This window comes from Castor canadensis, chromosome 11, assembly GCF_047511655.1.
Source record: "Castor canadensis chromosome 11, mCasCan1.hap1v2, whole genome shotgun sequence".
NCBI classification, from domain to species: domain Eukaryota; kingdom Metazoa; phylum Chordata; class Mammalia; order Rodentia; family Castoridae; genus Castor; species Castor canadensis.
In genome coordinates, this window is record NC_133396.1 from 60,521,720 (window position 1) to 60,531,075 (window position 9,356).

Here is a 9,356-nt window from a genome sequence, read left to right on the forward strand (position 1 = left end):
GTGTAAATAATAATGTTTACTTTTCAGGAAAATATGTGTTTATCTAAAAAACTATAGGGATTGTCCTAGGAGCAAAGGCCAATTGTTATTGTTAAGAATATTCTGGCAAAAGAGAAAAAGATGCCTTAAGTGACAAAGATGTGACTCAGCATGGAGTCTTCTGGCCCATTGCCTCGCTGCACCTCTTTTGTCTCCCTATTAAAGTCCTTTCACTTCCTGAGCTCCCTAAGATGAGTCCATCCCTAAGATAGGGCTCTGAGACAATAGCTCCTTCCATCTTCCAAGGTGCCATTCTCTCTCTCTCTCTCTCTCTCTCTCTCTCTCTCGTAGGACTGGGGCTTGAACTCAGGATTCAGGTTGCCAGGCAGGTGCTCCACAGCTTGAACTATACCTCTAGTCCATTTTACTATGATTGTTTTGGGATGGGGATCTTGTGAACTATTTGCCTGGGCTGCCCTAGAATTGAAATCCTCCTTATCTCAGCCTCCCAAGTAGCTAGGATTGCAGATGTGAACCAGCAGTGCTCAGTATCTCTCTCTCTCTTAAGTGGTGTATATTAGTTATATGAAGTTTGGGGTACATTGTGATATTTCTATTCGTGCATGTAATGTGCTTTGATCACATTCACCCCTCTATTACTTTTCCTTATCTCCTTTCCCTTCAAACCTACCTTTTTAACTTCCTTGCACAATTTGTATATTGAGGCAGGGTAGATAGATGAGGAGACAGGAAAATTATATTATTTTAATAAATGTTAAAAGGGTCAGAATGTTAAAAGGTGGTAAAGCCTGAAAAGCCAGGGCAGCTTAGCCCCCTTCATCTCCTTTTAGATGCTAAGTTAAAGGAACAGGGAGACTTAAAAAGGGGCTACCTGCATCTGCCTTCCTCTTTGAGATGTTAAAAAGCTGCAAGTCTCCCTAAATGGGTAGAGGGAAAGGTTAATGTGGCATGTAGAAGCCCTAAAGCCCACTTATTGTCCCTGTGTTTTAGGTGGGCCTAGATTGCATCTCATATTGTACAATCATAAGCAGCACCCATCTTGGGCACTTGGAACCATTACCTAATGGTTAGGGTTGCTAGACTTCTGGTAATGTGAATTCTTCCATCCCAGGAAAGTATAAGACCACAGATACTGAACCTGAATTTTGAGTCTTTGCTCCATTTCCTAAGTGGGGAGTGGGGGACATGTACATGTCCCCCTCCCCCCACTTCTCTCTATTTTATCCAGCTATTCTAAAATAAATCCTTGCTAAAACTTTCACTTTGTGAGACTCCTTGTGACACACCTTGAAATGCTTTTCAATGTTTGTGGAACTCTGGGAGCTGTGGTTTTGTATGTGGGCACCCCTCACCCTCCTCTGGTGACAGTATGACTTATTTTATTGTACAATGTTTGGGTCATTTCTCCCCCCTTCCCCCACAGTATGACTTTCATTATGACATTTTCATAAGTATGTATAATGCATTTCAAACATTCTTTCCCTTTTTCCTCCTCTTACCTCCTAGTGGTTCCCAGCTCCCAATAATAATCCATTTATGTTCATGTCCTTTTTTTTTTTTTTTTTAGATCTAGATTCCATAAACAAGAGAAAACATGTAGTATTTACCTTTTTAAGTATCACTCTTATTTCACTTAACCTGATGATCTTGAGTTCCATCCATTTTCTTGCAAATATCATAATTTCATTTTTCTTTATGGCTGAATAATACTCCATTATGTGTATGATACTGGTTTAGAGTTCATTGGGTCCTTGTTGGGTTGGTGGAAGAACAACAAGCTTGGACAATGCATGAGTGGTAAGTGAGAAAGAAGTTGATTGAAGTAAAGAAAAACAGAGCACTTGTATGGGTGGGACTCAGAAAGACTGAGAATGGCAACTGCAATATCTAGAATTTTTATCTAGTTTTTGCCACGCTTTTGGGGCAGACTTTGCAAGTCCCTGGAAACAGCTTTCTGATAGGTAGGGCTTTGGGTGGTCCTTTATTCCCTCTTTATTCTGACCCTACTCTTGCATTCTAAGGGCCAGTCTGTGTTATCTCTGTTTTCTTGCCTAACATCTGTATCCTGCTGATTTTAATCACTCCTTTATGGCCCTCAGCCCTAACTGCCTAAGATCAAGCAAGACACACACACACACACACACACATCACATTTTCTTTATCCATTTATCTGTTGATGGGTACCTAGGCTGATTCTGTAACTTTTTGTTTTAACTTTATAGCTATTGTGAATAATGCCAAAATGAGCATGGGTATCCAGGTGCCTGTATTGTATGTTGCCCTGCTTTCCTTCAGGTATATTCCTAGCGGTGGTTTAGTAGTGTGAGAAAAATGATCTTTTCTATCAGAGTATATGTCCCCCTCTTAGGTTGTTTAAAATTCCTCATGTCACCATCTTGGATGGCTTGTACTGTTTAAAAGCTTCCTGTTTCTTTTTCTGGATTCCTGTACAGCTCCATTGCCCATGAAACTTGCCCACCAAACCAAACTGTGTGCCTTAACTCACCCCCCAAGCCTTTTAGCCAATCAGGAGAGACTGTAACCTTTGGCCTGGACAAATCCCAGGTGAGAGGCAGGTACAACTGTGTCAGGGAAATAAGGAGAAGCCGCTGTCCGCCATTTTGTGCTTGCGTGTCTGCTCAGCTGGAGTGAATGTGTGCTTGCACCCTTTTGATCAAAAGAAATTGCCTTGTCAAGATTTTCTGTCTCTCGTGTGTCTATTTTTGGCACTGGAGGGGCTTTAATTCCAACAGTTGGGTCATATGGTCATATGATTTGCATAGTGGCTGCCTTAATTTACAATCCCATAAGGCTTCCTTTCACCCTGCGTTCTTACCAGCATTTGTTGTTTGCTTTTTTGATGATAGCCATTTTGGCTGGGGTGAGATGTGAGGCAGGATAGATAGGTGAGGAGTCAGGGAAATTATGTTGTTTTAATAAATATTTATAGGGCCAGACTCAAACATTGGAATAAGGAAGTAAAAACTGAAAAGCCAGAGCAGCTTAGCCCCTTTCATCTCCTTTTACATGCTAAGTTAGAAGAACAGGGAGACAAAGGAGCTACCTGCTTCTGCTTTCCCTTTGAGATGTTAACATGCTGCAAAGATCCTTGAGTGGGTGAAAGGAAAGGCTTGTCTGGTAAAGGGAAGTCCTAAAGCTTACCTATTGTCCCTGTGTTTTGGGTTGGCCTAAGATAACATCTCTATGTTTTACAATAATAAAAAACACCCATCTTGGGCACTCAGAACCATTATCTAATGGTTAAGGTTGCTAGACTCTGGTGATGTGAATTTTCCCATTCCAGGAAAGTATAAGACCACAGATAGTGGGCCACCATTTTGAGTCTTTGCTCTCATTTTCTGTGTGGGGAACAGAAAATGCTTTTCTCTTTTGTTCCCCCTATTTTGTTTATACTTTATCCTGTTATACTAAAATGAATCCTTGCTAAAACTTCCACCTTGTGAGACTCCTTGTTGTGAGACACCTTGAAATACTTTTCAGTGTTTTTCAAAATCTGATTTTGTGTGGAAACTGGGAAGCTGTGGGAGCCCTTTCATCCATCCTCTGGTGAGAAGATGGAATCTCAGTGTTATTTTCACTTGCATTTCTTTTATGATAAGGATGTTGAACATTTATTCATGTGTTTATTGGTAATTTGTATTTATTCTTTTGAGAGCTATCCATTCAATTCATTTGCCCATTTATTATTTGGATTATTTGTACTTGGTGTTAAATTTTTTGAGCTCTTTATATATTCTAGATATTAATCCCTTGTCAGATGAATAGCTGGCAAAGATTTTCTTCCATTCTAAGCCATCTCTTAACTCTGATAAACTGTTTCCTTTGATGTGCAGAAATTTCGAGCTGATGTGATCCTGTTAACAGCACTGGTGCAGACTTTGATCACAAGATCCTGGTTTTTGTGCTCCAAATGGAAAAATCTAAACACAGCATGTGGATGGGGTGAAGTAGAATAGCTTTATTGAGAAAAGGGGAGTCATCTGTTCTGCCAGGTGAGGAAAGGGAAGAAGAAGAGGGTGGAGTCCACCAGCAGAGAGAGAGAGAGCTTTTTATACTACCCCATGAGAGGGCCGGCCCAGGAGGTTCCCGAACCCAATAATGAACAAGTGGGGAGGGGCATGGGCAGTTCCCAGCCAGCTGAGGGTGGTCTGGCTCATCCCTAGGCAACCTACGTGAGCCCCAAAATTTTGCTACTTCTAGCCTGCCTCAATCCCATTTGTCACTTCTTTTTTCATGCTCTTACATCCTGAGCGACTACAGTCCTGTTCAGAAAGTTGTGATTATGCCTGTATCTTGAAGTGTTTTCCCTATGTTTTTCTTTAGTAGGTTCAAAATTTTAGGTCTTACATTGAGGTACTTGATCCATTTTGAGTGGACTTTTTCCAGGGTGAGAAATGGGGATCTGGTTTTTGTCTTCAATAAGTGTGTATCCAGTTTTCCCAGCACTATTTGTTGAAGAGGCTGTCTCTTCTCCATGTTTTGGGCAACTGTGTTAAGAATCAGATGATATAGCTGGATGAACTTATTTCTGGATCTTCCATTCTATTCCATTGGTCTACATGTCTGCTTTTGTTATTTTAGTTCTGTAGTATAATTTAAAGTCTGGTATAGTGATACCTCCAGCATTGATCATTTGGCCTAGGATTGCTTTGACTATTTGGAGTCTTTATGCTTCCATATGAATTTTAGATTTTTTTCCATTTTTGTGAAGGTTGTCATTGGTATATTGATGGGGATTGCATGGAATATGTAGGTTGCTTTTAGTAATATAGCCATTTTCACAATATTGATTCTGATCCATGAACATTGGAGGCCTTCCCATGTTCAATTTCTTTCTTTAAGGTTTGCTAGTTTTCATTGTAGAAGTCTTTCACTTCTTTAGTTAAGTTTAATACCTAGGTATTTTTCTTTTTTTGAGAATATTGTGAATGGCATGATTTTCCTGATTTCTTTCTCAGCATGTTCATTATTTGTATATAGAAAAGCTACTTATTTTTGTATGTTGATTTTGTTTCCTGTTACTTTGACAAAAGTGATTATCAAATCTAAGAGTTTTCTGGTAGACTTTTGGGTTTTTTAAGTATAGGATCATATTATCTGTAAATAGGGATAATTTGGCTTCTTCCTTTTTTATCTGTGTCGTTTTTATTTCTTTCTCTTGCTTATTGCTCTGGCTAGCAATTTAAGTACTATATTGAATGAAAGTGGAGAGAATGGATATCCTTGTATTACTCCTGATTGTAGAAGAAATTTTTCAGTTTTTCCCCATTTAGAACAATGTTGGCTATAGGTTTGTTGTATGTAGCCTTTGCTGTGTTGAGGTATGTTCCTCTATTCCTTGCTTCTGTGGGGCTTTTATCATGAAGGAATGCAGAATTTTGTCAAAGGCATTTTCTGTGTCTATTGAGATGACCATGTGACTTTTGTCCTTGATTCTGTTTGTGTGCTGTGTTACATTTATTGATATTCATACGTTAAACCATCCTTGCATCCTTGTAATGGAATTGACTTGATTATGGTACATACTGGTTTTTTGTTTTCAGCTTTAATTAGGATATATTCATTGTACAGGGGGGAATTCATTGTGCTAATTTTGAATAGGCCTACATTGTACATTGGTTAGATCATCCCCACCATCTCTTCCCCTACAACCTCCATCCTGCCCCACTTAAAGCACTTACAAGAGGTTTCAACATTCTATTTCATATATGTATATTAAGGCCCATCAACCATATTCTCACCTTCCTCTCCTCCATTCCTGCTTCCTCCCTCCCATAAGTACCTCTCCCCCACTGTACCTATTTTACAGTCCTGTCTTTCATTATTAAATTGCTAAGTTGATGTTCAAAGAGGTTTCTCAATGTATCCCTCTGTGAGTATACTTTACTTTGGTCAGTTCAACCCCTTCCATTACTCTCCCTTACCCCTCCCTCCTCACCACCAGCACATGATTTTTTTAATGTGTTGTGAATTCAGTTTGCAAGTATATATTAAGAAATTTTAGGTCTATGTTCATCAAGGAAGTCTGTCTGTAGTGTTTTTGTGTTGTTTTGTTTTTTCATGTCCTTTACTATCTTTGGTATCAGGTAATGCTGGCTTTGTAGAATGTGTTTGCTAGTATTCTTTCCTTCTCTATTTCATGGAATAGTTGAGTAGCACTGGTGTTAGTTCTTCTTTAAAGGTTTAATATTTTAATATGGCCAGGGGCAGTGGCTCATACCTGTAATCCCAGCTTGCTTGTAAGGTGGAAATAGGGAGGATTGTGTTTTAAGGATATCCCAGGCAAAAAAGTTAATGAGACCCTATCTCAACCAATAAAGCTGGGTGGAATGGTGTGGGCCTGTCATCCCAGCTATCCAGGAGGATGTAAATAGAATTGTGGTCCAGACTGGTATGGGCCTATTTGAAAAATAATGAAAGAAAAAGGGCTTGGCCATGGCTTAGTGGTAGAGTGCCTGCTTTAAGCCAAGGCCCTGAGTTCAAACTCCAGTAATACCCCCCCCCCCCCAAAAAAGAAAAGAAAAGAAAAGAAAAAGAGATCTGGTAGAATCCATCTGGTCTTGGGCTCTTCTTTGTTGGGAAACTATTTCTGCTTCAATATCATTGTTCATTAGATCTGTTCAAAGTATTTATAGCCTCTTGGCTCAATTTTGGTAAATCATATGTGTCTTCTAGATTTTCCAATTTATTGGAATGTAAGGTTTTAAAAAAATCTTCCCTGATGATCCTCTGAATGTCATTGGTATATGTTGTAATATCCCCCTTTTCATGTATAATTTTACTTATCTGGGTCTTCTCTCTCTCTCTCTCTCTGTTGGTTAGTTTGGCTAAGGGTTTGTCAATCTTGTTTATCTTTTCAAAGAATTATTTCTTTGTTAGATCTCTCTGATTTTTAACATAGACACTCATAAACTTCCCTCTTAGAACTGCTTTGCTATATCCCACAGGTTCTGTTATATTGTATTTTCATTTGATCTAGGTATTTTCAAATTTCCTTGCCAATTTCTTCAATGACTCACTGATCATTCAAATATATATTGTTCAATCTCTATGTGTTTCTGTAGTTTCTCTATGTCTAATTTTATTTCATTATGATTTGATAAGATACAAGAAACAATTTCAGTTTTCTTGTACTTGTTAAGACTTGCTTTATGGCCCAAGTGTGTTCTATTTTAGGGACAGTTCCTTGGACTGATGAAAAGAATGTGTATTCCACAGCTGTTGGATGGAATAATCTGTTGATGCCTATTAAGTCCATTTGCTCACAGTGCAGTCTACTCTTCATTGATTTTTGCCTTGATTAGCTATCTATCAATTGATGAGAGTGGAGTATTAGAGTTACACACTATTATTGTATCTGGACCTATTTATCTCTTGATGTTCAATAGTGTTTGTTTTAGGTGCACCAAGGTTTAGTGCATATAAATTTACAATCCATCTTCTTGATGGATTGTTCCCTTTATTAAAATGCAGTGTTCTTTATCTCTTCTAACTAATTTTGACTTAACATCTACTTAATCAGACATGAGTATAGCTACTCCTGCTTGCTTTCAGTTTCCACTTGGTTGGTGTATTATTTTCCATCCTTGTGTTTTCAATCTATATGTGTATGTCTTTGCCATACACAAAAGGTGTGTCTCTTTCAGACAATGAATAGTTGGATCTTGTTTTTTAAACCAATCAGCCAGTGTATGTCTTTTGATTGGAGAGTTAACAATTTACATTGAAGGTTATTATTGTGCTTACCATTCCTATAAGTCTGTTGTTTTTTCCCCCAGGTTGATTTGAGTTTTATTTATTCTTTTCTTTTACCTTTATTCATCTCAGAATTCTGATGGTTTGCTGAATTGAACATGTTTAATTCTTACCTAATTTTCATGTGCTCATCTATTCCTCTCATGAAATTTATTCTTTTTTGAGCCCTTGTGTTTGTGACTGTCTTTCTTACTATCTGTACCTTTTTTCTTTGGCAGTACTTGGGTTTGAACTCAGGGTACTGCACTTCTAGGCAAGTGGTCTACCACCTGAGCCATGCCTTCAGCCCTTTTTCTTCATCTGAATGTAGTGTTTCTTTAAGTATCTTCTGCAATGCAGGCTTGGTGGACATGAACTGTTTTATCTTATGTTTATCTTGGAAGGTATATACCATCAATTTTAAAGGACAGCTTTGCTGGGTATATTAATCTTGATTAGCAATTATTTTCTTTTTCAGAGCTTGAAATATATCATTCCACATTTTCCTGGCTTTTAGGGTTTCTGCTGAGAGGCTGAGAGGTCTCAAGTAATTTTAATGTGTTTACCTTTTTAAGTAAGTTGGTGTTTCTCTCTTGCAGTTTCAATATCTTTTCTTTGTTCTCTAGGCACACAGTGGCAGCTCAGTGGGTGTGGGGCAGGTTCCCTCGATAGCAACAACTTTGGTGAGTGGGACAGGTCCAGTGTCTCAGCGGCAGCTGACAGGGTGGGGATGAGGGGACAGCTCCTACTTCAGAAGTTGGTTGGAGGGGGCAGGGCTGCTCCAGGCACAAGGCAGTAGCTGGGTGTGTGTGTGTGGAGCAGCTTCTGTGCTGCTAGCACTCTCCACTCAAGTACTACAGGTGGTCTCCTGGTGGGGTGGGTCTGGGCCTGCCCTGTGAAGTTTTTTCCATGGGATTCATGGTGCTGGCTCTTGAGTAAAACTGATTTCCTTCCCACCAACTTTTATCTCCCAAGTATTGGCTTTGGAACAGTGAGCAGTTGACTGGACCTGGGTCCAGTAACACAAATAATTGAAGTAAATCAACTTATATTGAGAAGAAACTTTTTGGCTTGTGATTGTAGAGGTTTTGGTCTGTGATTAATTGGCGTTGTTGCTTTTAACGTGTGGTGAGGTAGCCCATCGTGGCAGGAGAGTGTGGTGGAACAAAGCCATTTTCCTCATATCTGAGAATCAGGAGAGGATGGGAATGCCCTTTGAGGGCACACCCAATGACCCAAAGACTTCCCACTAGGCCCCAGCTCAAAATTTCTACATTTCTCAATAGTGCCATATTCTGGGGACCAAATCTTTAACATATGAGCCTTTGAGGGATAGTCTAGATCCAAACTTTAGTAGCTCCCACTTAGAGCAAGTCACTTAATCTCCCTGAGGTTCCATTTCCTCTTTGAGAAATGGGAATAACAACTGTACCTCCCTTGTGGGAGTGTTGGGGCGGGGGTTAAACAAGAAAACATATAGCTAACTTGTAACAGTGGCTGGGCATGTGATGAATGTTGTGCTCCTGGGCCTGCTGCAGTGCCTGGGTCACACAAGGTGCTTATTTCTCCTGCATTCAGAGGAGCTTATTTCTGAGGTGCTT